The sequence below is a fragment of the Manis javanica genome, chromosome 3 (genome assembly GCF_040802235.1).
Source record: "Manis javanica isolate MJ-LG chromosome 3, MJ_LKY, whole genome shotgun sequence".
NCBI lineage: Eukaryota > Metazoa > Chordata > Mammalia > Pholidota > Manidae > Manis > Manis javanica.
Window position 1 is genome coordinate 7,017,262 of NC_133158.1, and position 24,333 is coordinate 7,041,594.

The 24,333-nt window shown below is 36.0% G+C and overlaps 1 protein-coding gene and 1 pseudogene across 40 annotated transcripts in view; one reads left to right on the top strand and one right to left on the bottom strand.

The window, feature by feature from the left end:
* SLMAP (sarcolemma associated protein) overlaps nt 1–24,333 on the top strand; it is a 120,441-nt gene that overhangs the window by 1,641 nt on the left and 94,467 nt on the right. The gene's annotated exons all lie outside the window — the stretch shown is intronic.
* LOC118972520 (pyruvate dehydrogenase E1 component subunit alpha, somatic form, mitochondrial pseudogene) overlaps nt 1–24,333 on the bottom strand; it is a 31,763-nt pseudogene continuing 7,430 nt past the window's right edge.

A 24,333-nucleotide genomic window follows, 5' to 3' on the forward strand; every position in this document is an offset into this window, starting at 1 on the left:
GTCTAAGAATCTTTACTTTTCGTTTCCCTTGGCCCTTTCTGCATAACGTGTGCAGGATTCCAGGGTTTGCACCCAGAGGAGACTTTGAGCAGGGCCACGGAATCAACTTTTTGTGTGTCCGGTGTTAGTGGAAATTTAATTGAGGTGGTTGAATGGCAAACACAGAGGTATTGTAATTAAATGCCGGGGGAGGGCGATGGCATTTTGATAAACATGGCCAATTCCCATGGTGAAATCCCAAACCCTAATTCGTTTCGGAATACTAGATAGTGAAACTTGGCTTCTTGTTTTGAGTCCTTTTAGAAAGGTGAATTTGCAGTTCAGGGCTTGATTAGGCAAGCAGCAGTTCCCAAAGTAATGCAGGGAATCCACGGACAGTATTACACTAGGGCTCAAGTATCTCAGTGGTGAGATGCGGTTAACACGTAGCTTTTAGTTCAGCTCAATCAGGGCCTTTCTAGTAAGGACAGTTTTGTGTGTAAGTAAATTTACATTTTTGAAAGATTTGATGCATATTTACCTATGAAGGATTAATTTGCAATCACCAAAGCCAATTTAATTAAGCATGAACAACTGTACCTTTACATTTTGAGTTTGGTTTGAATGTTGGGTGAACATTTACCTATTGCTTTTGAAAACCACTTTTGATGTTCCTTGTAGCACTTACTAAAAATACTTAATACATTCTTACAGAGGTGATATTTAAGAATCACTGTTAGGGAATTAATGTATTTCCTAAAATGATACCCAATTCTATCAATTATTGCATTACCTAGATTTGGTAGAATGAATTTAATGATCTTCATTTTAAGTGTGACCATTTCAGCATGTTTTTGTTGACCTAGGTGCTTGTTTTTCAAGGAAACAAGAAGAAAAAGACTTTCAATTTTTAAAATTTTATGTGTGGGGAAATATTCTGAAGAGCTCATCTTTTTGCTTACATCTCAGGTTTGAGTTGAGCCACTGAATCAATTTCCAACTTAGAGGAAGTTATATAAGACTATTAAGAATATCTCCAGTTTCATCTGACTTTTTTTTTGCTTCGTCTTGGTTAAGTAATTAAGTGTTTTAAAAAGAATTTACCTCTCTTTCAATAAAGTGTTTTGAAATGAAAGAAACCTGGGCCTTAAGAGGAAGAGAGAGAGGGATACTTCTTTTGCTACGAAATTAAGGAATTATATAAATTGTTTTTCAAAAAAAGGAGGAAAAGATTGCTCAAGTGCCTTGTGCTTGCATAATACCTATGCCCTATTCTGTGTGTAGGATGAGAACTGAAAAGTATGTTAATTTTTCTGTATAACACCATATGCTCGTTTACCTGTGGAACAGACCCTTTTCTCTCCTTCCTGGAAACTAAATATTGGGGTACCTGAAAGACTTCATAGATTACCCATAATCATTTAAAGAGAATATTCATAGAACTCACCTTTGCAGCAGTCAGAATCAAATATCAGTTAACCACCATTGCCTTAACTCAACCAGCCTTTACATTTTTGTCTTTATGTCCCTGGGCCACACTTAAGGTTCAGCTTAATCAGATAACACATTTGCTAGAATGATAACATATATTCTGCTAATGCGTGTACCTTACATTGATTCAATACTCAAAGGAGACTTAGAATTTTTCTTTTACTTATCTGAAAAATAGTGATTATATGAAGACTGCTTTTCATGACTATACTAAAACCCCCACAATAGGTTATTCTGAGGTGACTAAGACTAGATCAGTAAGGTTTACTGTATAAATTGAGACATGTTAAAATTTAAATGGAATTCATTATTAGCAAAACTCTTTAAAGGATACATAACTTATTTCTACAACTTTCACTTTTTCATTGAAGTTGCTATATAATGTTACATTGGTTTCAGGTGTACAACATAGTGACTTGACAATTATATGCATTACTAAATGCTCATAATGATAAGTGTAGATTTTCATTTATTTTTTCCTGCTTTATTAGCTAAAACACACCTAAGGGTATGCGCTGTTTAGTTGTTGATATAATTATTGAGTGTTGTGCCACGTAGTATAATTAAAACGACCTATCAGATCTTGTCATGTGATCAAATTGTTTCAGGAATTAACTATTTAAAATTTAGCTTTTGCTAGACAGTAGGTTTTTATTGAGCATCTATTATGTGCCAGACATCATGAGGTACACAGTTCTAAAGAAAACCCACAGTGGGATTGAATATCATTTATTGTTTCTTTTGTGTGAAGGGTCCAGTTTTAGGATTTCTGCTGTAATTGTCTCATAACAAAAGTCCTCGGGGGCCTAACTATGTTCCAGCAAATTCCTTTGTACAATGCAGGAATCTCATCCCCTAAGCATCACCTCTGGCAAGTTGTTTTCCCCAAAGATCTCTAAGGCTGTTTTATCTTCTGGGGGTAATAATTGTTCCTGTTATTGTTTGGAGGATTGAGACAATCATGTAGATCACTTAGCACCCTGTTCCTGGCCCTAATTAGGGGCTCCTCCGTACTTAGGGAGCAGAGCATTTGGAGCAGAGGAAAGAGGGAACCATCCGGGCCACTCTCTGCAATTTTGCTGTAGTGCTGTGGAGTCTCAGGAAGGTAATGATACATTTTTTTCTGTCATGTGATGGCATGTGTAGAAGTAATTTCAAAAATTGGAACATGAAGTTGAGAACTTTGTCCAAATTGGCTCTTTCCCTGGGAGGTAGAAAATTTGGGTCGTTTGCCCTTTGGTTGACGTTCAACTTACGGTTGTTGCATTCTGCATTGGCCACCATGGGAGGCCCATTAAAGCTGGAAGAAACAGTAAACACTTGAAACTTAATGATTATTGTTCACTCTAGAGAACTGGCGAAATGTAAGCGCATGGAAGTCCAGGAAATCTAACTTTTTAATGGTAACTTCATGGAAGGTGTTATGGTACTCAAAACCTTGCCTGTTGGAGGGTGACAGGTTTGTCACAAAGTGGAATTTAATAAGCTTTCTCTCCAATCATCTACTCAGGGATGTAGTGGTTGGATACCGACTTGTATGGCTGCTGGCCCTGAGTTCATATGCCACTCGTTTGGACGTCAAACTTTTCAAATTAGATGGCAGATAATTGAATGGTTATTAATCCCTCCCCTGACTCAAGGTATCACTGGACAAGCAAATCTACCCACATGAGGGTACAGAGAAGACAGTGAGTGGCCTGCCTCCTTCTGATTTGGGTGGTCCCATTTGATTTGAGGCTGTGTGGACCGGTGGTGGTTCTGGTGCCTGACAGTCTATTTCCAGCCTCACTGTAGTTTACTTTACCAGTAAGTAGTAGTCGTTGTTGCCTACGTCTGGTTTCACTTTTTTCACTTATGTTCATTGCATACTTTTGAGCACCCTGTTCTACCGTGATGCGTTTCAGTGGAGGATGTAGTGGTGAGAGGAGAGAAAATGATGAGAACTGGTAAGAAATTGTTATTCCTTCTTTCAAGGAGCCTGTATCTTGGGTAGAGAGGGTGACTGTACACCTTGAAAACAGTTGAATGAGGCAAGATACTATTACATACATTTAAATGGCAAGAGTGATGCTGTTTGAATTAGACTTAAAATAGGGGTAGATACAAGATAAGAAAAGGTGCCCTTTTAGGATGATTTTTGTGTGTTTTGAGGGGATGACAGTGAGATAAAACAGGCAAAAGCAGATAATTTTGAATGAGTTTGGTGGCTTTCAAAAACTGAGGAACCAGGTTTTGCTGGATTGGAGAGTTAACTGCGGGTAAACATCCATTCTGTGTCATATTTTTATGTTTGTGCCTTGTTTTTGTAATTAGCTGTCAGGCCCTGGAGGAGAGGGTGTCTGCCTTATATGTTTGTTTGTTATTATTTTGCATAAAGTAAATGTTGAGTAACTAAAGCTGAGTAGATACTGTGGGACCAGGTTGTGGAGCACCTTGATTACCAAGCTAAGGGCACCAACCCATGGACCGTGGAAGACTAGGGAGAGCTCTGTGCAGAGCTCTGACATAACAAAACCACCCTTAAGAGTGGAACAGCAGCATGTAGAGAGGCCTGGAGCGAAGAAAAATGAGTAACAGCTTAATTAACACTTGCGCACTAACTACACACCATGCTCTGTTCTAAATGCTTTACATGTTAATTTATTTAATCCTTAAATAACTGTTTAAGATAGGTGCTTATTTTTTTTTTTTGTAATAGCTTGCAAGGAAATTAAGGCACAGAGAGATTAGGTTAGGTTAACTTCCCCAAATTCACATAGCTAATAAATGGTAGAGCTGGGATTTGAATCGAGGTGTTCTGACTCTCGACCACAGAGTCCAGAACCCAAGCTCGTAACCACTCTGCTCTCCCAAAGCTTTTTAACAGTTTAGATGTGATGTCGTTTTGTAAGGTCATAGACCAGGTTCACAGTAGGTATGAAAATGACTATATGCCAGAAAGTGCAAAAGACAAGTGTACTAACTTGTCCTGAGGAATTCAGCAGAGAGGTGCCAGGTGGACTGGAGATCTCAGGGAAGATTTCATGCATGAGGTGGTTTCAGGGATGGTGGGAAGGTTTCACGAATGAGGTGCAATTTGAGCTAGATCATAGGACTTTTAAAATAGGGCCGACTGTAGATAGAGTCAGTCAGGGAAAGGAGTTTTAATGAGAAGACTGGCTCAAGTCGAGGCATAAGAAGCAAGAGTGATAGGGCACATTCCAGGGACGCCGCAAGGAGCTCACTGCAAAGGTAGAATCTCCAGAACTTGACGACCAGTCTTTTCTTCCCACTCCTGCCCCAAGTGTAAACATGACAGCAAAGATCTTGGCCTCAGATCTTTGGGAGAATGGCAACTCATACAGTCATTGATTTTATTTGTTTGTGTGTTAGTTTAACAGATACCTAATTTTTTTGTTGCCAGAAGTGGAAAGGTCATTAAGAGGTGCTGGATTTTGTGAGGTCATGTGTTTGTTGTGTTATGTTTAAGGCACATGACTGTAAACATACTCAGAAGGCCAGGTTGTATATCCAAAGCCCATTTTCATTTCCTTCTGAGTTACTTTTAACAGTGGTGGAAAATAAATGAGATATTGTATCATTGTATCTATCATTTGAAGTTGCTAAAAATGTAGATGATGTATGTACTTAAAACATTTTTTTCCTACTTAGCTATTTGACTTTACTCCTAAGGTTAAATTTATTCTTTACCTTCTCAGGCTCCTATTTGGTTTTCTCAAGTGGTATTTATGTTAGAGCTTAGTATCTGTTCTTCTTGATAAGAAGGGAGAAGGGCATCTGTCATTTAGAGTTTTAAATGCAAAGATTGTGAGATTGTGAGATTGGTTCTTACATTGTATCACTTGAATCAAGAAAAACGGAGGCCTTTGTTAGCTCGCCTTTTTTCTAAGGACTCTTCTGCCCACACTTTTCACTGCCACTGTAGGTAAATAAACAGTTTACACTCCTGTTCAAAAGTCCTGATACAAACCGCTTCAAAATCTGCCTCTGATTTCCTTTTTTTCCAGTTTCATCTAACGTTCCTTTTTTCCCTTTGCCCCAAACTCTGTGCAGTAGCTATGTGACAGTGCTCAGTCTCCCTGGAACAAGTGCCTTTTTGCTGTTTTGTTTCCCAGAATGACCTTTCCCCTTCATCCCTTGAGGCCCAGTTCTACCATGAAACCTTCTCTGACTCCCACTAACTGAAGAATTTATTGCTTCTTCCTCTGTAGTCCCGTAGAACTTTGAATGTAATTTCATTACGGGACACAGACAACAGAATAACTATGATGCAAATGTACTATTGCCTTGCCAGATGTGAGCTCTTGAGAACAAGGGAATAGGCACGACATAAGTGTTAAAATGAATGAAACGTGAATAATGCAGCAGTCTGTTATTTCTACAAAGCCTGAGGAGGGGCAAAGGGCAGAAGGTCATTTGAGTTAGTTCTCCATTTGAGATCATGGACTCAATCACCAGTAGGTAGTCTATGTAGAAACCATTACTTATGGAGAATTTGTAGTGTGCAAGATACTTTGCTAAGTGTTTTGGGATCATTGATAATCTTGCGATTGGTGATGTTAATTTTGAACTATTACATGTGTATCTACATACTCATGCAAAATAATACTTTTATCTTAAAGGCTTATGATATTCAGAGTGTTTTGTTATTTCACTTGATTTGCATAACACTCTTAAGAGGTACGTTGAGCCGCTACAAGGCTGGCTCCCTCTTTTCCAAAAAGAGTTCAATGTTGAGAGTTTTTTTTTTGCACAAGGGCATCTATGAGTAACTATGGGAGTTGGAACCAGGATCTAGATTCCCCCCTGGAAATAAAAGTCAACTGCTAGACATTTACTCTAAATTACCTTGTTATGGACTGAACAGTCATTGTAATGAAAACCTGTCTTTTACTCTCTTGAAAGGTAATCAAGCTGTGATTTTCTAGGGGCATCACTAAAATGATTGTCATATGACAGACTTTCAAAGACTAAGAGAACCTGAGTTAATTATTTCTCTGAGTTAGCTAGCATTTTTAAACATACCTCTGTTATTCTTAGCAATAAATACATTTATTCCTTACGCTTGCATTTAGGCAGTTAAAGTGTTTTGAATTTGGGTATTTTTCATTCTTTAAAGAGAATAGCTGATGTAAAGGAAAAAAATGAAGTTTATATAGGCATTTGAAAACATGGAAGTTTTTGGTGATTAGTACTGTATCCTTTGTCAAATATACAATTTGGGTTACATTTTAATTTAAAGACATAAGAAACTTTCTTTTCTTACTTATTTATATAAAGGTTTTGTCAATACTTTCAGGTTTAGTTTTAGCTATGGTTATAACTACTGATTAGTTCTGGCTGAGCCAAGTAGAAGTCAGTTTCCAATATGGGCTTTTAAGTTGTTTTTTCTTTTCCTTTGTTTTATTTGTACAAATAACAGGAATACACTCTGATAAATGTTCAAGCAGGGGGGAGGTTTATGGAGTTACGTGTCCTCCTTCACACAGATACCTCCCATCCTCTTCCTCTACTCCAGAAGTAGTAGCTGTATTGTTGGTTTGGTGTGTGATTTTCGGAATTTTTTCTGTGCATTTACTTTCTTGGGTATGTAGATAAATGTTGTTGTTATTACTTTTTTTTAACAAGCAGTTGGATCATAATTTAAATGCACTTTTTAATTGATATCAAGTGAATTGTGGTAGTCTTATCTGAACGTGTCAAGATGGTCTAAGTTCAGATAAGTATGCAGACTGCTGTAAAATTAACGGCTATTATTTTTTGAGCACTTACGAGGTGGTGTGCTAAGAGTTATGTGCATTATCTCATTTACTCCTCACAACAAACTTTTGAAGTAGATACTCTTATTATCCTGAGAAAGCTGAGGTGCAGAAAGGTGAAGGAATAGTTGAGGGTAACAGAGATAGTGGTGGAATGGGATTCGAACCTGTGACCTGCTTGCAGAATGCACACTCACAACCACTCTCTTGCTTGCTACCTCAGCACTCCTAGTCATCATCAATCTCATCACCAACCTGTTAGTGAACAAAATATCAAAAGAAAAAATACACTGAAATAAAAACTTTTATTGTCTATTAATTCTTAGATATCTTTATAGTAAATCAGTTTAAAGTTTTAATGGAAGATCAGTTCCTCAAACAATATTTTTTCACCACTTAACATTTTGTACGTTGAATAAAAACAACTCTTCATGTGTAAATATATTGGAGTAGCCCTGTTCAGATACTATGATATGCTAAAAAAGGTACTTTTTCTTTCATTAGGTAATTTCTAAATGTATTACATTTGGAGGTTGTGTTTTAAATGGAATATATATATAAAGCCCCCCCCCCATAAGTAAGTCTAATTTAGGAAAAAATGACTATGTTTGGTTTTTTACCTTTTTGACTATAGAATTACTGTATTATTAGATGCTAGTTATAAGGTTCTTTCCATTTAAAAAAATTCGGGGGTAGAAAATAAGATCCTGCTGTATGTTAGCCTTTACCTTCTTGGGTATGTAGATAAACAACATTGTTGTTATGGTATGGTAGCTATGGTAGTTATGATTGTAGAATAAAATAAAATTCATAGCCTTGAATTTTTTCAAAAAGCCTGCATAGTAAAAAGGAATATGGTAGAGTTACCACAGAACTCAGCAATTTCCCTCCTACTCAAGAGAAATGAAAACATGTGTCCACACAAAAACTTGTGTGAATGTTCATAACAGCATTATTCATAATAATAAAAAAAGTAGAAAGAATCCAAATGTCCATCAACTGATGAATGGATAAATAAAAAGTGATATATCATATAATGGAATATTATTCAGCAACAAAAAGGAATGAAATATTGCTGCATGTTACAATGTGGATGAATCTTAAAAACAGTATGGTACGTGAAAGAAGTCAGACACAAAACCTTGTATACCTCTGTTTATATGAAATATATATTGTATCACTCTGTTTATATGAAACATGTAGTATAGGCAAATTCATAGAAAGTAGATTAGCGGTTACCAGGGGCTGGCATAGTGGAGCGTGTCTGATGGTTAATTTAGATCGACTTGGCTAGGCCGTGGTTTTTGGTCCAGTTTAGATGTTGCTGTAAAGGTATTTTTAGAATGTGATTAACATTTAGGTCAGTAGACTTTGTGAAAAGATTACCTTCAAGAGTATGAGTGGGCTCATCCAAGTAATTCCTTAGGAGGAAAGGCTGATGTTCCCCCGAAGAAGGCGTTCTGCCTCCAGACAGCCCCTCACACCCAAGGCTGGAACAGTGTCTCTCCCCTGGGTCCCTAGCCTGTTGGCCTGCCCTGCAGATTTCAGACTTGACAGCCCCACACAGTCACATGAGTCAATTCCTTAAAGTAAATCTCTCTCTGTGTGTGTTTATACACATCCGATTGGTTGTTTTTCTGGCTTTTTCATTATTAAAAAAGTTATCTTCTTTGACTATCTGCCGTTACAGCCTCCTAAACTAAGCGCTTTGCTAGCTGACTAATGTAATGTGTGACTGCTAAATGGGTAAGAGTTTCTTTCTGGGATGATGACAGTGTTAGAAAATCGATTGTGATGGTTGCACAAGTCTGAATTGTATACTCTAAATCGGTGAATTGTGTGGTATATGAATTACATCTCAGCAAAGCTCTTATACACAAAGGAATGTTAGATGGTGTAATGGCTTAGTGAAAGCAGATTAGGGTGTAGGAAGTGAAAGAGTGTAGAATGAGTGGTGAGATGTGGGTAGGATTAGCAGAGCGGTTTCTGAAGTATTGTGTAGCTTAATTTTTGTCACTCCTTCCTTCATGTGAGTGTCTTACTCTTGGTTAGACTTTTGTTTTAACAAGTTTAGCAGCTTGAGTGTGTTCCCAATTTTGAAATAGTTGTTAGTAGGAACAATGTTGGTATTATTGGGAGTTGTAGTGCCAAAGTCTTCATGTGAGAGCTGACAAATGGTTGGAAACTGTTTAAAAGTCCTAATCTGAACCTGGGAAGCTTAAGATATTAAATTTTCCTCACCAGTAAATCTCTCGCACATGCAGGCACATAGGAAACAGTAAGACATCGTTAGAATGAATGATGCAGGCGTGACTAGAAGAAGGTATTCATTTAAATTATAGTTGAACTTGAACTGGACCCATTATGCATTCCTACTCTTAACAAGTACCTGAGTATCTCATACTTGCAGTGCAGAGTCGTCCCAGTACGTAGTTCTGAAAAATACAGTTACAATACAAATAAGTCCAACAGTAGAAGTATCTGAGTAATTGTTTCCAAGGAGCTACAAGACTGATATATTCCTGTCCCCAAGATTGGGAGCAGAAAATGTGGAAGGAATGAGGAAGGCTTTACAGAGAAAGTTGTTTTTAAGCTGCTGCTGTGGAGTGAGCAGGGCTTTGCCAGCTGGATATGAAGAGCAGGGTGCTCTAGCCTGCAGGACTAGTATGTGTTTAAGGCAGAAAAGCCTGGAAGAAAATGGTGTGTTCCGCGAAATGCAAACCCAGAAGTTAACTGAACTGGGGAGGGGAAAATAGAGCTGCCACCCAGACTTTGGGGTAGTTGAACACTGCTGGCAGAGAACATAGGGGAGGCAGTGGGGCCAAAGACTGAATGTTCTGGAGTTGGACTACCTGAGTTGGAATCCAGGGGCCACTGGGCAGATGTGTGACCTTGGAAGGCTCTGTGCCTCAGTTTCCCTCATCTGTAAAAGGAGGCTAATAGTGGGATTCACCTCATAGGATTTTTGTAGAGATTTAATGAGAATTCTTGTAAAGCATTAGCAGAATGCCTGGCACAGAGTAAGTACTTGGTAACTGTGGCTCTTAGGTTTTGCTTTGCTGTTTTAGTTGGTTATTTGCATAGTAAGACCTGTGTGCCTGTTGGCCATAGGTGTGCTGTTTCACTGTTAAAAAGTGTTTTCCTTTGAATATCTGTCTTTAGAGTCTCCTAAACTAAGTAAATTCTTTGATACCTTGAAACATTTTTGAATATGTTGAAGAAATAGTATGATATGATAAGAAAACAAACAAGCATTTGGTCTTTGCTCCAGGTTCCTGGCCCATAGCTCCTAAAACTCTTGGAATCTCTGGAGTGATGAGCGTCTTCTGTAAACTAATTGGATGACTGGTGGCTGGGGCTCCAGGTAGCTTCAGAATGGGGCTTGGTCAGGAAGACCAAGGGCTTAGAGGGTTGGAACTTTCAGCCCCATTTATCAATCTACAGGAAAGGGGGGCAGTGCCAGCTGAAGATGGAGCTCAAGAAAAACTCTTAAACATTGAGATTTAGGGAGCTTTGAGTTTGGTGAGCACATGGAAGTGCTGGGATGGTGGCATGTCTAGAGAAGGCATGGAAACTCCACATCCCTTACCCCACCCCTTACCCTGTGCATCTCTTCCATTTAGCCATTCACGTTCTATCTTTTATAATAAATTAATAATAGCAAGTAAAGTGCTTTCCTGAGTTCTGGCAGTCATTTTAGCAAATTACCGAAGTCTGAGGAATGAATTAGGAGTATCTGAATGTAGAAGTATCAGTGATAACCTGGGGCTTGTGACTGGCATCTGAAGTGGGGGAAGTCTTGTGGAACTGAGCCCTTGTGGGTGTGACATCAGCTCCAGGTAGACAGTGTCCGAATTGACATGTTACCCAGCTTATATCAAAGACTTGGCGAAGTAGCGTTGGAAAAGACATCAACACATTTGGTGTCAGAGTGTTGTGAGTAACAGTGGTTCAAATAGTCTTATAGTTAATACTTGATATCCAGTACCAAGTTTGTATAGTCATCGTATTTAAAGCAATAAAAATCAATAGCATATTTGGCCTGCCTTACTTGAAGATTTGAAATTAAAGAAGTCTATGATGAGAATCAAGTCAGTTAATCAGGAAATGTGCAAGAGAGTGTATGCATATTAGGCGCTAGCATGGGGCATAATGAAGGTATTAAAATGTTACTTTAGTCTTAAAGGAGCGTATAGTTTGTTTGGGAAGCCAGAGCTAACCCCCATAAACAATGAGGGAAGGATTAAGTTCTAAATGGAACTAAGCTCTATGTGATTAAGTTAGGGAAGGCTTGTTAGTCTAGAAAGGGGGACTTGACTTGGACCCTGAAGATTTAGGGTAGAAAATAGCAGGTGTCCTGATGTAAAGGTCTGCATCAAAAGACATAAGCCCAGAAGGATAGTTAGGAGGCAGTTGTACGTTAAGAAATGCTGCTACTGGGTTGACTTGATAGTTGAGATTGAATGGTAAGGTAGAGGACAGCCTAAATCAGGTTCCATTTCAGGAAGGCTGCGGAGGTACAAGGGCTGGTAGCTCAATAAGGCAAAAACTTTTAGGGAACCAAGGCACAAACCTTGGGGGTAAGAATCTTTGATTTGCAACTTCGGGAAGGCCATTCATCCTCTTCTTAATCCATCCAGATAACCCTCATTAGCTAAACTGGTATGTTTTATAGGGGGGTTTGAGACGTCCATTGGCTTTAACATGCTGACTTCACAATAGGGTGATTGGAAAATGATGAAGAATGCATTCATAGGTATAGTGAGTAGACACGATTTGAAGGTTCCAAGATATGATTTCTTATTTTCAAGATTGTTTTTCTCCTAGGGTATTAAAAGATTGCACTTCTGGGTATCATTTTAAGGTGTATTTTTTTGTCAGTCATTTTAAATTCTGAAAACTCATTTCAGTACCATTTCTGATATTGCCAGAAGTATAGACCGAATATTTTGAACAAAAAATGAGAGACGTTTCAAGAACAATGATGAAGAAAATATTGCATGTGAATGTCCCAGTCAGAGGCAGGTGTTAAGTGATAGACCCTACATTCAAATTTCACTGGGAATATATCTGAAAGCCTGTGACTTATGTAGTAGTACTATTATTGCCACTTTAAATTGATACTCTAAGTTGAGTTTTTATTCATACTTGTCAGTTGTGTGGAAGCAAGGTTTTCAGAAAAGCATCAGTTAAGTTTACTGGCATTATACTTGGTTTTAATAGTTCTCTCCCCTCCTTTCTTTACTAGTGATCTGACTTGAGAATTGTGTCAAATTTTTATCCTTAGTTTTAGCTGCAGCTGTTTTGAAAGCTGATGTAACAGTAGGTAAACTATTTGCATAATGTGTGTGAGAAAGTGATTAAAAAGCACTTTGAAATTTTAGGCGGTTGTGTTATAACAATTAGTTGTTACTGCTGCCTACTTCTGCTAATCTTTATTACTGCTTTGCCATCATCATGATGTGGAAGCTCAGGTGTGCCAGTAAATTGCAGATTTCAGTAGAGAATCATTTCCTGAAGTGACTGTTTTGTTTGTAAGTCTGCTGATTGACTCTAACCCTCCCTACTTCCTGTGCAAAGGATTGAATTCTGACACGTAAGTCCTGCTGCCAAAATATTATTCCCCAAAATAAAATATTTGGAATCTGGATGTTGGAGCTGGAGAAAAAAAGGCTTAAAATGTTAAAGTTTAGTTGCTTTAAAAAATACTTGCTAGAAGAGGGTGCTCTTTTTCTTTCCTGGGATCAATGTCGCCGCTACGCTTTTATGACTGTGATGCTTCAGGAGTAGCTGTTAACTCTGTTGCCCAACTCACCTAACCTGCCAACCTTCTTTTGCTTTTGAACTTTGAATTTCTTGATTGTCTGCAGACCTGGGCTGGGTTAATCTGTATTATATTTGGCCCTAAGCAGGCACACAAAATAATTTCTTTAACATTTATGTGTTCTATTTTACATTGTTACCTGTATTGTATTTTACATTTTCTGTTGCTGTCACATCCAAGTTTTGCATTAATTCAGACTTTGTGGTTTTTATCTGTTGGCTCTTTTAAGTATGGATACGTTTGGGATAAATTCTGGATTTTGTTGTTCATTATAAGTTGAAATTATTCAGTGAAGTTTGAGTGAGTGCTTTCTTCATGCAATTTCACTGATTGTCACAATTCTCACTAATTTGTCCCTTCTCTTAATATTTTGAACTTAGATCATGTTTATCACAAAACTTAATTGAATATATATTGTTCTGGGTAAGCTCTTTGATTATTATAGTCCCAGTTAGTTTGTATCTTCTTAAAGGCAGCTGTCATACCCTGTGCTGCTTCGTATCCCTACAGTGTAGCTGCAGAGCCCAGTACTTTGTAGGTAGTTAAAAAACCATCGTCAACCCAGTGCCTTTCTCCAAAGAAATTATACCAGTACTAATTTAAGAAATTTGTCTTTTTTAGAAAGCCTCTTAGAAGAGGACATAGAATATCTTTACGACCTTGTAGTAGGGAAGGTTATCTTAAGTAATTCACAAAAAGCATACATTGAAGGAAAGGATTGATAAATTCAAATACATTAGAATTAATTTTTTCATCAAAATATAGTGAAAAAACTGAAGAAGAAAAACTCGGAGAAGATATCTGTAATATATATCACTTACAAGGGATTAGTATGCAGAATATAAAAAGGACCTGTCCAAATTAATAAAAAATACACCCCAACAGAAAAAATGGTCTAAAGACACAATACTAATTTCACAGAAGAAGAAATAAGAATGGACAATAAACAAATACAAGATTTTTTAAATGTTAAATCAACTTTATATTCCTAGTAAAAGTCCACTTTGAGTGTACTACATTATCCTTTTAAAAATTGCTGGATTTGATTTGCACATATTCTATTAAGGATTTTTTCATCTGTGTTCATGAAGGATTAGTCTTAAGTGATTGTTAGAGTTCATCAGTGAAGCCATCTGAATATATTGTGTTTTATTTTTGTTTTTCTATTTTTTTGTGGAAAGTTTTAAACTACAAGTTCAATATCTTTGATAGATACAGGCCTTTTGAGGTTATCTGTTTCTCAGCATTAACTTTGGTAGTTTTGTGTCTTTTAAGAAATTTTGTCTGTCTCATCTAAGTTCATTTTATTGGCATAAAATTATTCGTAACATAACTCATTATCCTTTTAATAGAATCTGTAGTGATGGCACCTCTCTCATTCCCAGTACGGGTATACCTTGCTTTATTGCACTTTGTAGATGTTGCATTATTTACAGATTGCAGGTTTGTGGCCACCCTGCAGCAGTCAGGTCTGTTGGCACCATTTTTTTAACAGCATTTGTTCGCTCTGTGTCACTCTCACATTTTGGTAGTTCTCACAATATTTCAAACTTTTTTGTTATCATTTTATTTGCTGTGGTGATCTATGAACTCATTGAAAACTCAGATGATGGTTAGCATTTTTTTAGCAATAAAGTCTCTTTTAATTACGGTACATTGTTTCTGAGCCATAAGGTTATTGCATACCTAGTAGACTGCAGTACAGTGTAAATATAACTTTTATATGCACTGGGAAATCAAGAAATTCATTTGACTTGCTTTATTGAGATATTCAATTTGTTGTGGTGGTCTGAAACCAAATTTGTATCTTTTCTCTTTTTTTCTTTACCACTTTGGCTAGAAGTTCATCAACTTTATTGATCTTCTTAGTATTTTTAATAGATTTTTCTTTATTTTTCTGTTTTCTGTTTCATGGGTTTCTGTTCTTTATTATATGCTTCTCTCTGCCTACCTTGGGTTTAATTTCCTCATTTTCTAGTTTTTAATTGGAAGCTTAGGTCATCAATCACTTCTTTTCTAATAAAAGCAAATGATGCTATAATATAATCATTTTGATAAACAATTCGACATTGTTAAAGTGCTAAATTTATGTATATCTAATGACACATTATGTACTCCAGAAAAACATACATACACATGCACGCATTCATGCCGCGCATGGTATGTACTCTAGAAAAGCTGCTTTATACCTGCACCAGAAGACATGTTCAAGCATGTTTGTAGTAGCATTTTTTGTAATAGCAAAAAACTGGAAAAAATCTCAAAGTTCATTGACAGGAGTATGTAAACACTTCTGTTAATTTACACTATGGAATACTGCACAGGAATGAACATGAATGAGCAACAGATGTATATATCAATGGAGGTGAATCTCAGAATGTGGAGTGCGAAAAACAAGTTGCAAAGGAATAAATGAACTTTGATGCCAGTTAAAATTTTTAAATTATGAATTCATGTATCTACTTCACTGCATATATAGTGATAGAATGGTAAACATTTCCTTACGAGGGAGGCAGAGAGTGAATACAAAAATAGCCTAATTTTACATAATGTATTCTGGAAAGTATTTTAGTATTTAATTCATAGAAACAAGTACCTGCTGTGAAGCAGACACTATTTTAATTCTCATTTATAAATAAAAGAGCTTATAAATAAGGGTGCAGAAAACCTTGACTTCCCCAGATCACGCTGCTAATAAGTGGTAGACCTTGTAATCAAACCCGGCTACTCTGGCTTCAAAGTCTGGACTCTAAACCACTAACCATACTGCTTGCCCTGATGGAAGGAGGAGAGAGTGTTAGGTACATGGAGTTTGTTTTATTATTTTTAGTTCTCATTTTTATGTTTACATTTATTTTTGTGTGTACGAATTACTTAAATTGTTAAAAGAAAAATAACAAAGTCCAAGCCATTTGAAGTGGATGTAAAAAACATGACCCCCTCGACTGTATCCCAAATGGACGTGTAGGAAGTCGACACTGTTGTCTCTAACATAGCTCCTATAATATACTAATAGATAACAATATTAAAAAATCAGGTAGGTGGCATCTTATTAACTTTTTATATCTTGAGCTGGGTGGTAGTTACAAGGATGTGTTCACTCAGGGGTGATTCATCACGCTGTACATATGTGATTTGTTCACTTCTTTGTAGGTATTTCGTATTTCAATAAATTCTTCATGGTAAAAATAGCAGGTAAGATGTTTAAAATTCCAAAGATTTCTTATTGCAGCTACTTTATGTTTGTCTTTGTTGGGATGATCTTATAAGGGGATTATAAAGAGTTATAAAGTAAAGAAGCTGACTTTGAGATTCCGCTTCATTGAAAAGTCTATAAAAAGAATGAGGATATATATTGTCAGGTAATAAAGCACAAGTAAGGTACAGCACAGTATATATAATAATCTCCCTTTTGTGCAAAGGAGGAAAAAATAAGAATCTATATTTGTTACTTAGTTATTTATGTGTAGAGACATCTGGAATTGATACATAAGGAATTAGTAACCATGGTTACCTGAGTTGGGTAGGAGTCAAGACTGGGTTGATACGAGATTAAGACACAAGGAAACTACCTTTTTAGTTCTTTTGGACACTTGCAACTATACTACCTATTCTAAATAAATATAAACATTTGTCTATTAACTTAAAAAGAAAATGTGGTTAGCCTGGCTTTTTTAGGTAGATTCAGATTTATATCTTTTTATTTTGAGACTCACATTTATTTGTTGGCTATAGGACATTTCCATTTTCAGGAACACTGGTCTTAACACCTCTTAAACAGTGAAGTTTTGGGAATACTCTACCATTAATAAGGGCTTATGTTCAAAGAGGACTTTTTCAGTCAAATTCCCAGTCTTTTCAGAGTCCCCATTTTTCCAGTGTTACTTCAGTTCTTTCTGATCACTTCTGCCTCTTGTGGATGCTGTGCATTTATAGGCAGAACTTGCCTTTTAATGAGAAGTCTTTTTGTTAATATGACCTTATATTTAACAGCTCTGCAATTTAAAAAGTGCATTGATACCATGAGCTTTCTGACACCATGTAACATATAAGATAGTGAAAGTTTCCTTTTGTTTTAAATTTGTGTTTTAAAGATACATTTCATAAGCGTGATAAAAATTACTATTTAAATCAAAACCTCCAGAAGTTGAAATGGAGATTCATAGTATAAACTATTTTAAGGAAATGGTTAAAGCCACTCCCTTAAAAACTGGCCCAGAGTTAAATTGAAAGAAAAAAGTTGTTTATCTTTTGTAGGGACATTGAAAGAAATATACAAGTGTCCCCCTCTATCCATGGGGGATATGTTCCAAGACTCCAGTGGGTGCTTGGGATGGCGGAGAGTATGGAACCCTATATGCACTATGTTTTCTCCTATACATACATACCTATGATAAATTTTAATTTATAAATTAGGCACAGTAAAAGATTAACAACAGTAAGTAATAAAATAGAACAATTATAACAATACACTGTAATAAAAGGTACATGGAGTATGGTTTCTCTCAAAATCTCTTACTTTCCTGCACTCACCCTTCTTATGATGATGTGAGATGATAAAATGCCTACATGAGGAGATGAAGTGAAGTGAATGATGTAAGCGTTGTGCTGTAGTATTAAGACTACTATTGACCTTCTGATGATGTGATCCGTCAGAAGGAGGAGCATTTGCCTCCAGATTGGTTGGCCACAGGTAATTGAAACCACAGAAGGCGAAACTGCAGGTAAGAGGGGACTGCAATAATATGCAACCTCAGCGACAGATTAGAATCATCTGGAGCTTTTAAATTGCACTGATGCCTGAGCCCAATTCCCCAGAGATTATGAGTTCATACTTACAGATTATTCATATTTTAAAAATCATTACATTGTCATTCTCCATAGAGATCACATGGGTGGTATGACTATAGTATTCTGGTAGAATACTGAGAAGTGAAAGTACATTGATCTACCATGCATTTCTGCATTAAGTGGAATAAGACGACAACTTTTGTCATAGGCATTTATTTTCTTATTCAGACTGCTAGTATCAGCTGAAAAAAACCTTACTTTAAAAAAAAGAAGGAAAGAAAACACACCTAGAAAATATCCTGTGTGACTTTTGGCTAGCGATGTCTTATAAGCTGCCTATATAGATGTTATAGTAAAGTTTACTTGTAAAATGAATATATAACTCATTTTGGAGTGCTGTTACAGTTTAAGATGCTTTAGGATAAAAATAGCACAAATGTTTAGGAAAATCACAAAGATTGAGACTCTAGTGTTAACATAATGTTTAAATTTCTATTCATACCACCTTATGTATTTTTATATATTTTAATTTTAACACTCTCCACTGTGGAATAAAATGGTAACAAGATTTATCAAACATAAGCATTTACTTTTTTTAGAGAATTTGAGGCACTTCTCAATCTATATGAAATTTAATGGAAAATATGTGATGGCTACCTGTACAGTTCTTTCAGCAAACATTTATCTGTGTTCTACTACCAGGTGCTAGAGATGAAAAAAGCAAATGTCTGACTTTTTGAAATTATAAGAGTATTTGGGTAAGACAATAGAAAAACCTTTAAATATAGTACAATATTTTTATAGCAGTATATGCCTGGGCGTTAAGGTACAATAGGGGAAGAACATCTAATTAAGTTTATTGACTAGTTTATGCTAGTTGTACTGTGGTAATAAACAGCCCCAAGACTTCAGTGCCTTGGAACTACAAAGACTTATTTCTTGCTCATATAACATGTTTAGGTCGATGGCAGCTCCATCCACAGCTGTTCTCCTTTCTGGAATTCAGGCTAAAGGAGCAGCTCCTATATGGAACATGTTCTGATGGTAGAAGGAGAAGAGCTATGCAGGGCTGTGGAATTACACTTAAAGATTCTGCTCATTCACTTCCACTCACATTTCATTGGCCAGAGTAGGTCACTTGGCCACCTGTGATGCAATTGGGCAGTAAGTATCATTAATATTAATATTCATCTAGGAAGAAGCGTGGAATAATTGAGTAAGTCATACATATATTCTACTACAGTTGGCTTGCTTCCCAACTCAAGGTGAAAATTACGTTGCTTTGGAAATATCAAATGAGAATGCATTTAGCAAAGATGAAGTTGTTCTCCAATCTCTTTTTAAGAACATTCTAATATCCATAAGGTAAATGGTTTGTATCTTTCCTGGAGATAAGAAAATTAAGGCATAAAAGAAATTATAATTTGAAGTAGCATTGCTTTTTTTATGAGAGATCGAAGACTGTGTCACTGATACACTACTTAGCATCCTGTTTGAATAACTGACTTTTGACATTGAGCTACGGGGTTTAATCATAAGTGTTTTTTTCCCAGACATCTCTTTAATCTACTTTATCTTGCCCATTCATTTGCTTTGTCATGGACTAAATCTACATGAGTCATATTTTCAAATAAAACACTGGGATATATTAATTTGTAGGGCCAAACACTGGACTATTTAAGATAGAGAGTGATATAAATTACATAGCATTTTCTTATTGGGCATCTACTGTGTGGCCTGCTTACTAGCTGACTAAGACCCAGGGGTGAAAAGATATGACTCTTGCTTTTAGTGATTCTGCATAAGTGGACATGTCCACAGATAACTGCAGTACATTGAAATCATTGCTAAGAAAGGCACTATTCAAATGAGCTGCAGCAGAAGAGTCGAGGATAGACTGACCGACTGGTGAGGCAATGAGGAGGGAAAAAATGTCACCAGAGTTGACATCTGAAATAAGTCTTAAGGGAATAGGATTTTAGCATGCAAATGAGGGGGGAGTTAGGCATGTTAGGCAGCACTAATAAATTGCATGAGTAATAGCGTGGAGGAGTAGAAATAGATGGCTTGTTTGAAAAACTTTGATTTTGTGTGACATCATGTTGGGAAAGGTACAGAAGATGAGGCAGAGAAAGTAGTTTAGGACTAAGTCGTGAGGGATTTTAATTATCATGGTGCTTTCTCCTTTAGGACAGTGGTAAGGAATTCCGTAAGATTTTCAGTAATAGAATCAAATGATTAGATCTTCATTTAGAGGAGCAGTCTTGGTAATGATGTGGAAAGGACTGGAATTGTGCCTACAGGCAAGGAGACCAGTGATTTGGTAGAAAGGACAGAACTACATTCCTGGAGTGTTACCACGTCATCTGGATGGAGGGAGACAGATTTGGGAATCATCAACCACTACAGAGAAAGCTATGGGAAATGCACTCCCAGGGAAGTTTGTACATCTCTAGAATAGAGGCTCCAAAGAACCCTGGGGATGATCAACATTTGAACAGCTGTCAGGGAAAAAGAAACCAGAGTTCAAAGGGCAGCCAGAGAAGTAGGAGGATAGGAAAGATTGGATTTGTGTGGTACAGCGCGGGGGAGAGTTTTTGAGAAGGTGATTGTTAATAGCACTGTATGAGGGCTGAGAGTGGATCTGGCAGCTGGGCATCTCAGCAGTGGCTTGAGGGCTATTTGGTTGAATGGTGGGTATGGAAGCTCACTGTCAGTGGGTTAAGAAGGCTGTAGTGTGTGGGGCAGCTCTGAAAGTGCTTGACTCAGAGGGTATTTCTGTATGAAAGAGATGTGCATGTACACTTCAGTGATGATAATTTATTTTTTCTCCAGCTTTAATTATTACTACTTCAAGGAGACTGGTGTTCCCCACAGCATGGGGGTGGGAGGGGTGAAAGTGAAATGAGAGAGCCATATAGGTTAGGCACCCCCTATCCATATTAATCTCTCAATGGACTTAACTGTAGGTTGAAATCTTACTGAGTTAGGAATAATTTATGCAAATGGGACATAAGTCAAAGATGTCAAAAATATATAGGAATGTTAAAATTTTGTAATAATGCACGAATCAGAGATTCAGTATCCACAGATGATATTCCCTAGTATGTTTTTGATATTCTGAGTTTTTAAAGCTAGGAATTTGTCTCCATTTCTGTTGGTAGAAAACAAAAGTACTTCTCTGCAAAGTTTGTGTATATATGTGTATAAATAAATCTATGCACATATCTGTATAGCTGGATATGTATATCCAGCTCTTATTATATCCAAAGAATATGAACGAGAGACTCTCTAAGGACTTCTTAATTCGGGGGTGATTGATAGTTAATTTACATTTGGCCAAAATTAAATTTTTAGCATAACTCCTGTAATACTTAAAAAAAGAGTTAAATGTTTTAGTACCAACCTGACAAACACCTAACTATGGTCATAGAAACTTACAAACCAAGGTTTAAAAAAAATGTGAAACACTGGTAAAATCTAAATATTTTTTCAATAAGAGATACATTTTATGGATTACAAAATTCTGTTACTAATTTTATGCTACTTTAATCACTTGTTTTCTATTTATCTAATTTTATGATAGTTTTTCAGTTTTGTATTCTTGTTTTTGTGATAGGTGCTAAATATGTAACTATTAAACTATAGGTCCAACATTAAGTAAAAATGAAGATATTAAGTAATTATTAATTGAACACCTAAGTCTTAATAATTCTTCTGAATTTTTACTGTATAAAATACAGTCATGTATGTGGAACTGTTTCATAAACTAGGTAGTTAGAAATAAAGTACTATAGTTAATTTTAGAGAGAAATATTTAAAATTCACTCAAAATTTAATAGAGAAACATATATTATTTTGGAGCAAAGGGCTCGAACAAGGTATTTTCAATTTTAGAGAGTCATATCCATGAATGTAAAGATAATAAAGGTGTACAGAAATATGTATTTTAAATACATTTTATAAGTTCTAGGATGGAAAACTTATATTGAGCAGGGGATGGGGTAGAAGGAGATTTTGGAGGAATGGTTTTTTAATAAGTTTTGGCCCAGTGTAAGTAGATAGCAGCAGTCTTACTTTGCAAAGAGTACCATTTTATGTAGCTACTCTTTGCAGTTCTGAACCTTAGCACTCTTTTACTTGCATAATGTTTTCTATTGTAAAGTAGGTATGTCAAAACCCAAAATGTGCACTGTCACTTCCTGAATCCGGCTCTGCTACTAAGAAAACATGCACGAAACAGTGTAAATTTCTCAGGATCTTGAAAAACAGTTTGAGAACTAAAAAAAGGTTAAGGTATGATTAATTTTCTAAGTTATGCCTACTTAAAGGTTCATTTCAGTATTTTTAGTATAATTTTCAAAAAACTATGAAATGAACTCGTATGTCAACAGAAAACTCCAAAAATTGCTTGTTTTTTGGCATAGTGTCTAAACTTGCTTACATAAGCTACTCAAAACTTGGAATTTTAGAAAGTAGTAGAGATCTCATACTTAACCAATTTACATCTCCTTTACTAAACTTTAGAGTTGAAACTGATCCATATAAAGACATATCTATTAATGGAAAGCGATATATCATTTCACCTCAAATTTTGCTTGGTATTTTAGATTCAGATAAAGTCCTTCTTAGAGGTGAATCTAAAACAGTATTCGAATGTGAGAAGTAGGACAGGACATTTTAGTGGGCTATCATTTTAGTGTGTTCAAAGGGTGTTGTTTGAACTTGAACTATAGCTTTAATTGCATGTCTGTTGCCTGCAGGTATTTTGTTTAAAAAGAACAGTGAGAAGAAATGAACTAACTAGTCAGATTAGTCATTATTCTAACAACAGAATACTTTGATTTACAACAAAATTTTGTCATCATTGTGTTGATTAAATATTTAAATGTAACCTTCTTAATGATAATTTTACATAAAATTAATTTTCCTGGTATTGATTTTACTATTCATGTGACAGATATAGAAACCTTTTATGCAGGTGCTAATGCTTTATAGTAAGATGTGTCTTTTTTTAATTCTCCATATAAGCTTTTAAGTAGCCAAATCAGTCATTATTAGAAGTTGTCCTGTCTCTGTTATGATATTTATCACTGTGCTGTAGTTTTATTCTTGCCTATTATCCTGGATTAAATTTCTTTAATGTTGGAGGGCTTTGTCTTACTTCTGTGTTCATTGTTCTAAGTTTAGTTCATATTGAATAGGTTTTAACAGTTGAATTTTATATTTTCTCCTTAGATCTCTGAGATACTGATTTTGTCTATTATATTTTCCATAAATCATATCGTCATCTTTAGGGGATTTTATCTACATTGTGTGTTCCTTTAATTTCACCATGATGAATCTAAGTTATGTATAGTTAGTTAGTTTTACCATTTAAATGGCCCTTTAGAAGTATATGGACTCATATTTTTCATTATGCTGACAATGTAAAAAAATAAAGGAAATTTATGAACATGTGTAAACACTTAACGCAAGCAAGTTATACAGGCTTCTTATCTGCCTCTAGTCAGTGTGGCATTTAGAGGGAAATTCTTTTCTTCCCTGAAACTCTAGTTTTAGGTCTCAGATATATCTGGCTTTTTGTTATGAAAATTCCATTTCTAGCTATGTAGAATTCCCTAATCTAGACATGAATTCCTAAAATGTGTACATAGTATTCTGTAGACTTCAGAGTGCTGTTGACTCATTCAGCCATTACTCTTGAACACTTGCTCAGTGCCAGGCTGAGTTAAAACAAATCCCCTGGCCCCATGGAGCCGGTATTCTAGTGTGCAGTGTGCCATCAGCCATCTTTTACTATCACCTTAGTCTATTTAGGACAAGTGGGCTTTTTTTCAATTGACAGGGAAACCAGTGAAGTTCAGTTCATCTTGTTCTATGCATTTGCTCTGTAAAAGCAATACTATTATATATCCCAAAGTATTCTGGTTAGATTTCAGTTTTGCCCTCCCTTACTGGTGCTCTGCATTTTGTGAATTTTGTCCATATCTCCTTTAGTTTTATACAGTTTGATCATATGTGTATCTTCTGGACCTAATTCTTTACTAATAGGTAAATGTTTACTTTAATTATTTCTTAAAGTCATCAAGAAACTCTTAGATGAGGCCTTGAATGGTTTTGTTTATTTTAGGTGGTTATCCTTTTTTCTCCCTGAAAACAAACTCTGAAATTCACTTTTCCATCTTCCTAAGCAAGAATTTTAATGGGACTTTTCAAACTTTTGTTCACATGACACTGTCCTTTCCTAGTTCTTAAGTTCTTGACAGTTTTGATTATCTCCATCTTTGTTTCCATTGTCCATGGAAAATCCAAAGTGGATTTTTCACCCTGATTCTGTCTCAAAATTTACACACTTCACAGTCTTAAATTACTACTTCTAAGTATCTTATTTCAAAATATATACACTTATCATGAATTTCTAATCACATTTTTAGTTTATTTTTTATTGTTCACAGTGTTCACTTGAGTGTTTTTTAGTATATTCAG